The sequence below is a fragment of the Ixodes scapularis genome, unplaced genomic scaffold (assembly GCF_016920785.2).
Source record: "Ixodes scapularis isolate PalLabHiFi unplaced genomic scaffold, ASM1692078v2 PGA_scaffold2__306_contigs__length_199485367, whole genome shotgun sequence".
NCBI classification, from domain to species: Eukaryota; Metazoa; Arthropoda; class Arachnida; order Ixodida; family Ixodidae; genus Ixodes; species Ixodes scapularis.
The window spans coordinates 7,981,496-7,990,354 of NW_024609857.1; positions in this window are offsets into that span (position 1 = coordinate 7,981,496).

An 8,859-nucleotide genomic window follows, 5' to 3' on the forward strand; every position below is an offset into this window, starting at 1 on the left:
CCGTCTTCGCGCTTCAAACTGATGACGTCAGCTCGCTCCATGGGACCAGTTGTTGCCTTCGCATTAAAAAAAAGGGTGCAAAGCCGGAGTGCCGCTTTTGCATAGTTCCGTGTCACGAAATGTAAAATTCGAGACATATATCCAAGGTTGGAGGCATGCGGACATCATTAACTTTGAGCCGATAGATCAGTGTGTCTTCAATAAATAAGTAAATTTCGTAAAACATGGTACAGTTTTTCTGCATGGGACCAACAATTGTGTTGGACATGTGAAAAATATCCGTCACTGAAAGAGTTCAAAGTTATGTTCAATGCAACATCACCATATTTTACGATTGATAAGGGTGTGTTATGTCGAAATAAGTGTGCTGAATGTTTGTAATCATAAGTCCCTGGAACAGCGTTTTTACACCCATTAATCGATTAATGCGCTACTCGACTAACCGGTCAAGAGTGGACATTTCTATGCCTTTGTCAAACTCAGTATCAATAATCTAATCACTCGCGCTACTTCTCTCTGCTCTTCCGGGTCGCTGGCTGCCTAGCACTGCACGACTAGGTCGGGCCAAACGTCAACAAGTTGGTTTGTTTACGCCCAAGTTGGTGCCGAAAGAAGGACCGAGAAAAGAAGCCGCAGAAGGGTGGAAAGAGAAAGCGAACGGAAGGTTAGACGTGTTTGTCTTGCCGCGGCGTGTTGTAGTTGTTCAGCTGCTTGTCAACCTGGTTATTGTTTGTAGAGTACACAACGCGGGTGCTTCCTTGCAAAATAAAGCCAAAAAGAGCTCGCAAGTAAATTTCTAATGCTTTTTTTTTATGAAAGTTCCGCAATTAATCGTGTTCCACTGGGACCACCGCACCAATGTATGCCTCACTGAAAGTTTGACATCCTGAAGATGGGCTGTTTCTACCGTTTCTGCCGAGATATCGCGGACGGGTGTGTGACGTCACGGGAGAAGCGTTGCCGAGATCGATTCTGGTGACCCAATATTTGCCATTCCACCAAGAACTAAAACAAAAAAACGTTGTCGTGTTTTGTATTAAAAAAAAAAAAAGTTGACCTCGGGGGGCATAGGAGAGAGGAATCATGACCCTGGTGGCTGCTCCACCGCCTTTTATTTTCGACAGTTTAAAGGCGCTCATTGACAAGTGCACCGCCTCTGCAATTAGAAACATTACGCATGTTGCTTTGTTCTCGTCCATGTTTTGCGTAATGCATAATATATCTGAGTTTACGAAATGTATATCTGAGTAAAAAGCATCGGTAGAGGCAAGAATTATTTGAAATCGTCACTATACAACAACCTCGCTAAAGCGGGTGTGAGTGCGGTGAACAGCGTTCAAAAAGTGTGTTCGCGTCACATCAGCCTTTAACACACCCTATTTACGCCCTTTAAACATGGAGGTTGTTCAATGTAACATCCCCATATTTTACATTTCATAAGGGTGTATGAGTCAAAATAAGTGCGCTGAAATGGTGTAGTCGTGGGTGTACGTCTTTGGAACAGCGTTTTTACACGCTAAGGGAGTAAAATATTATAAACTCTATGGTTTGTGTAGCTGGAGGAATCAAACACAAGAATATTGTCCCTGGGAACTAATGTCAAGCCTGTATTTACTGTTATATAGTATCATAAGTGTAAGAAACAATTAGTGAAGTATTAATTATTTCGGGTGATTTTAATGTTCTGTAAGGTTTCGTTTTATATCTCGTGATCTTTAATTGCTTAAATAGTAGTTAGCAGCTGGCACAATGACTTACTAGGAAGTGTATACTTTTATTTCTCTCTATCCTCCCATGTAAGTCTACCATCTGCTAGGTCATGGCGTTTGATTGTACGTCCAACAAACCAGTAAATGAACAATATTTCTCTATTAAAACATGCCGTGCCTGCAACGCTGAGGTCAATGCGTAACGAATCCCCGCAACTATGTTCCCCCAAAGTACAATTTTACATTGTGGCATCTCACCGGTAGCCTTGCCCCTGCTCCACGAGTTGTAATATTAGCGCTCTACCGTGGCTCCTATGTGCTCCAAATGATTGTAACATGGACTCATTATGTGTTTTTTTGATGCTGCTCAGGACTCATTATGTGTTTTTTTGATGCTGCTCAGCAAGTTTCTCATTGGAACCATACTTGACGGTGACAGCGCAGGGAAAACCAATCTTACACCAGACACTCAGGAAGGACAAGCACACGCGCTGAACTTACAACTCTTATGTATTCGACTGCTTCATTTTTCTCTTCAACGTCTGGGTTGACTTTTCAGAACGTGATAAGTAGAAGAAGTAGCACGAAGTACAAGGAAAATTCTAAAGACAAGGCAAAATAACAGCAAAAGAAAAGAAAAATAAAGAAACGGAAAAAATATATAAACGAAAAACTGTTACAAATCGTCCCTCTCGATCGCTATCACCGTCAAGTACGATTCACCAACTCGCCCAAGCATCCATCCTATCATGGAACCATATGTTTATTTTCACAAATTAAAAAAAAGTTGATTAACATCTTTATAGTTAGCCGACTTATTATGACAATTAGCCCTCTTTATTGTGTCCCTCTGCCTGTATAACTCACCCGCACAAAACATATTTGTGTAGCCTTCACGGCTTTTTCAAACAAATCTGTAAAGCCTGAAAAAAAAAAAAACACATAAAAAAACACCCTACATATTTTAATTTAGCAGTGATTTAACAATTCTATCAGCTTTTACATTAGTCTGAGTAACTGATTAGTTATTCGGTTATTGGTTAACGATTAAGTGGTTAAATTTCTTAACCTGCGCTCTGTTCCTAGTTTTTATGTCCCTCAAAGTTCTTCGAAGGTGAACATAAGTTGCGACGTGAGCATCTTCAAAGAAACACGAAGACAATGTGGCAAAAGTGGTACGGGCCTTCCAGTTACTCTTTTCTTTTAGGCGTAACAATAGGGAGTTTTAGTAGACCGTATTTCCCCCTCCGCTAACCCTCCGCTACAAAGAAACCACCACTGCGCCTGCGTGCCGATGGCCTTGGCTGTAGAGTTCCTATAGTAGCGGAAGGGCTTAGCGGAGGGGGAGACCCGGTCTACTAAAACTCGCTAATAGGGAGTTTTGTTATGTCGCTCCGATAACTCTGACAGCGATACCCTACACTACTCCGGCGCCTTTGCGCATGCATCGTATCGTTATTGGAGATGTCGGAGCGATTTACTAGAGAGTTTTAGTAGATCGTTTCATACCTCCGATAACAACAGAGAGTTTTAGGAAACCGTGTTAACACATCCGATACGGTATACGGTGGGCCCTCCGGTATACGAACTGCGCATGCGTTACAACATAAGACTCGCGCATGCGCAGTTCGTACCGGACGGCTCATCGTACCGTATCGGATGCGCAAAAACGGTTCCCTAGAACTCTGTAATAGGAAGTTTTCGTAGATCGTTTTCGCCGTCCCGCAAGGGCCCTCCGCAACCCGCTACGATAGCGGGAACTCCACAGTCAAGGCTATCGGCGCGCAGGCGCAGTAGCAACTTTTTCGTTGCGGAACGCTTAGCGGAGGCGGCAGCGCGGTTTACGACAACTCCCTAATATTCCATGCCAATACGATGCACGCGCAAAGGCGTTGGCGGAGTATATGGCATCGTTATCAGTGTTACCGAAACGATTCACTAAAACTCCCTACCAGAACGCCCTAACGGCCGCTAGACTTTGCAGTCAGGCAAATGAAATAAGATACTCGTTATGTTCTTAACAAAACAACAAACAAAACGAGGCTTTTTTTCTTTTTTCCTCTTACTTAATTTCAAATTTTTTTGCGGGGCTTTATGGTAGGTTTCTCCATGCCGGCGAAAAACTCACTGGGATCGGCTTCTCAGCAGTACAACACGGTACACCCTACACCACAAGGGGTCTTTTTTAGTTTGTTCCAGGACGAAGACCTTGTTGTCTAAACTGAACCCTAGAAGTTGCTAAACTAACCCCCTTGAGGTAGTGAACACGGCAGCACCCTTCAGATGGCAGGCTCAAAAACGAAAAATCGCCCGACTTTTAATATAATGGAGGTGCGATAGCACTTGATGGGGTTTATGTTAACGAGCAGCATTTGGTATCGGAATAACATGCGGTGTAACTCTTGCGAAGGAATTGGGAATCCATATAAAGAACCTCTCCTCCTATTTATCCATGTACTTCTTTGGGAGCACTGCATAATTTTCTGTGAAATAACGCCACGTATCACCGGATTCGGCGGGAGTTGGTACCACGAGGACGCCACAGTATGTGGTGCCCCAGTAGACTTCCGCTGGTGTATTTATTCTATCTTCAGGAACGCACAGCGATCGGGCAGGAAGATTTTCTTTCAGAGAAGTAACAGGAATGTGTTTTTAAGAACGTGTGCGCATTGTAACCGGAAGCTCGCAGGGGTCCGCCGATAGGGGGCGGTAGCGAACTTGTTTGCAAACAAACATCGGTGAATACAATATGACCGTGAAATTTCTCCGCGTCTCCTGGATTATTAAACTAATACGCAGTTCCTACCCTCCACGCAAAAGGAGGGAAGGAAGAGGGAACTGTTGGCGCCATAAAGTTATGGTTGGCGCATGGTCTCAGGGATTTTTGGCGCGCAAAGCTCTTCTCCGGCCCCTTCAAACGCTCGGCTGCCCGTCCAAAGCACGGGATCAAAAGTAGCGTGTAGCACAGCTTCTCAGAGCTCCACAAGGTGGGGCGAGTTTAGGGCCACACCCAGAGTTCCTGTACAGGCTCCCTACGGAAGCCAGAGTTGCGCGATCATCTCCATAGCGCCGTCTTTCCTGCACGGCATGTTGATCCCGCTCGTCACGTGACTGAATTCGACGAATATCGGCGCCGCGCGTCGGAGGCCCGCGGTGCGCTCAAAAGCAGGGGAACTTACGCCGGGGCGCGTGCAGCGTCTACTTTCCTGCACGGCATTTGATCCGGCTCCTCACGTGATCGGATCTCGGGGAATAGCGGCGCGGCAATACGTGGAAAACAGACGCGCAACTCTGGCTCCCGTAGGGAGCCTATACAGGAACTCTAGCCACGCCTAGAGTGGAAAAAAAGAATGTGGGTACACATTTTTTTGCGGGGTACCTTTTGTTAACTTATTTTGAATTAAAAAATTGTATGATGTATCTTTGTACTTTACGCAATATTTCAAGCAAATATTCTTCATTTTAAGATAAATAGTGTATTTGCGTCACTTGTACGCCTTTCATTGCCCCTTGGTGTATGGCTTGGTGGTTGCAGAGCTCTTTTCATTTTCATTCTAGCGCTATATTCATGAACAGTTTTCGGTTTCATATTTTTGAAGTTGAGCCTTGCTATGTGATATCTTCGCTGAATGAACCTGGGTTCAGACATTCAAGTTCAAGTAGCATTACTAAAGTCTTAAACGAAAAAAAAGATCACGCTGTTCTTGCTTGTTTAGGTATGCTGATCGCTGAAAAGCTTTAAATTAAGCTTCCAAAATTACAACTGTTGTTTCCCACCTCGGTGCCTCCTGTGACGAAAACAAACGGAATACCCTGACAATGATCCGAGAAGAACGCCGGTTTGAAGCCGTAGTTACTGACTGAGTCAATTATGTCACCTAAGACGTAGACTCTATCTAGTCGTGCATGAGAGATCCCTTGGAAATGAGTATAGCGTATAGGTTCGTTCTTCCTTTAGGCAGCATCAACAAGGTTATGGTCTTGAAGCATACTTTGAACAAAAGCAGAACTTTTGTCGTACCTACTTTGTAATACCGATCAGTTTTCTGTGCTGCAAACACAATTAAAATCTTCCATTTTGACTACGTTCTTTTTTGTATTAACGAGCGGTGTTAAAATTTCAAAGAAAGATACCCTTGCTTTCGGAGTATTTGGAACACAAAGGCAAATGAAGCACCAATCTATTTGCCTAAAGCTAAGGTCACAAGAGATAAGCTGCCCTTCCGGGTAAATAAAAATGGAAACTGATAACACATCAAACTACTTACGAAGAAAAAAAAAAAAAAAAAAAGCACCCGGCGGATATGGTTCAAAAGCGTGCAGCGGGATGCTATACAAACACCAAAACATCACTCATACAGCGATATCTCAAACAGACTACCGAATTTTTCAAAAAAGAAAAAAAAAGGAGGCGCATTTGACAGAAATGTTTACGTCATGTTTTTCCGAGTAGGAGAGGGAACGGCCTCGCGTCTTCTCCGCCTCGCCGTCTTGAGGGGGCGAAGCGAAGGGGAAACGAGATATCTTAACGTAACGCGCCTCGTCGGCCTCGTTCAATATCGACCTTTTTTTTCCGAAAATGCGGCCGTCCATTCGAGATATCGCCTTACGAGTAGTGTTGCAGGGATTATAGCGTCCCCTACATCTCCTGCGTTGGTTTCCTGAAATCGAAATTTCGGTTCTAATCATCATCATCATCATTTATTTTCCTTGAGGGCCCCAGGGGGCATTATACAAGGGAGTGAACACAATAAAAACATCAACAAAAATAGTTAATAAACATCACGCTGTAACCTATACTTGTATTTCAGAAAGAAAGAGGTTAACGGCTGCAGCAAACTTGTTAGTGTCAGTCATGTTTACAATGAGGTCAGGTAATGAGTTCCAATCGTCAATAGCAGATGGTAAAGTCGACATTTTATAAGAGACAGATGACGAAGTAATTGAGCGCAGTTTACATGAGTGGTCAAAAACTAATACTTCCTCAATAATTTCATCTGAAGTTACCTTTCTCTCCTGTGTTGCCACGACGTCAACGTTTTTCTGTTTGAAGAGACGTAAGAGCTGATATAGTTCACTTTTAGACCCTAAACCCTTGCATTTATGGTTATAAATTGTAAAGAAAGGGCGGAAGACATCGGTTTTAGGGCCTACTCAAGCCTCCACTTTGGCTGTCCTCGTTCACCTCGAAACTCGCCGGTGGCTTGGAAGTTGGAGTAAGGCTTGTGTCGGGTTTCGACCCGTTTGCGGTCTTTCTTCGCACGTGCTGAGGGAAGCTCCTGGGCAGAGAAGCTGTTGGTCGAGCAGGCCATATCAGCCGTCTCTGTCGATGCCTTCGACGCTACCAGGACCGGTTCGTTGACTTTGAACTCTTCACCCCCCTCGGCTTGTTCTTTTTCAACCGTCTCGACATCTTCCCCCACGAGAGTTGACTCTGATAAAGTGGACGAAGCGTCGTCCTCATATTGTAGTGATGTTGACTCGGAGAGGCCTCCAAGGTCGTCTTTGCTTTCACCGGTTCTTAGCGTTACGGTGGGAGGTTCTGTTTAGCATACTTCGTGTCTGCATACTCAGACACGCTTGCACGGCTTGGGAACTAGCGGGGGTTCCAATCTTGAAGGCCAAGCTTAAGGCCACGGTCCCACTGAATGTGGCAGTTTAGGTACGTTTTGGCAGGCCATTACTCATCTTCTTTTGAATACTGTTTTGTGGGATGGATGTTGTTCGAAGGGCATTGCATTCCTCTTTCATTTGCCAATATGTATGTATTGGTTTATATCGTTCATGCGCATTTGTAGCGTTGGGAATATGATTCACTTGCTCCGCTAGTTCATATTCATAAACGATCTATTAAAAATAACACGGTTTCAATAGAGCAGTTTTGCTAAGATGATGTCGGAGCACAGTGTAACGATGTACTTTTTAGGTATTTGCACTACTTTGTTTTGTTCATCTCCCCAAATATTGCCCTAAAATTGTAATTTAATAAGTGTTTAATGCCATGCGCTAGGGAAATGAAATTAGCTACAGATCTCGTGCTCATAATTGGTAATACGCAGATAAAGATTTAAGGTTGTGTAAAAATTTTTTGTCTAGATATTCTATGTAAAACGCAGCACTTTCTTGTGCCTAGAGTCACGGTGCTTCAAATGCCGCTGAGGAAATAGTTAAACTATGATAAAATATTTTGTAACATTTAGAACTACAATGGTTGCTCAAGAACTGGAAGATGGCTTTTTTTTCATTTTCAAAGCAATAAGGCTTCAGGAGCCCTTCAATCTTACTTGTTTTTGACGCATTTCTTTTATGGACATCGAACATATTTATTGGCATCTAATAGAATTTATAGTATGGAATGGAAATACATTGCGATGTATTAGATTTTCTTATCGAAATTTTCACAATCATCTTGCTTTGGTTTCTTGATAGGTGTAGAGTTTAGCTAATTAAAAAAATATATAAAAACTGGGTGTTTTGTGGCGCTACCTGCCGGATGGCAGACAAAACTGCTGATTTCTAATGTTCAGGAAATCGTCGAGGGCGGCGTTGGCGTCTTTATCATCATAAATGTCCGTGTCTTTTTACCTTCAAATTTACAAAATATATTGGAAGATTTACCATCGACAAATTAATGGTTTAAGTACTGGGTCAGGTTAATAAATCTAAGATAAATAATTACACACGCGTAGTGTGACATAATGTGTTCATTATTCGATATGATTGAAATCAATAAAAAATAAAGAAGAAAAGGAAAAGCGTACACCCGAGTCAACGTTGACCCGAGTCACCCGAGTTCACTTCATGCCTAGAGCCACTAAATGAGCTGCGCTTAGAGTATCGGCACTTCGTTCCCCAAAATTGTTTTGGGCGTCGCCATTTTGGTTCTTGTGTAGAGCAGACGCAACTGCCGATCGTCATGATTCAAAAGTGCGACTTATTCAGCATTAGATCCGGTGCTAGGAAGCTGATGTAATATTGCTATGCTCTGTCGCGGGCTGTTTAAACATTTGCGGAGGACGGAAAAGCGTTTCCTGTGATTTCAGATAAAGCTTCATATAACTGGCAACTATGATTTTAAGCCACAATCTGGCCAAGTGTCGTTACTCTGAAGCGTAGCTTACTTAATGACACTATTCATGCCCTTGTTCAA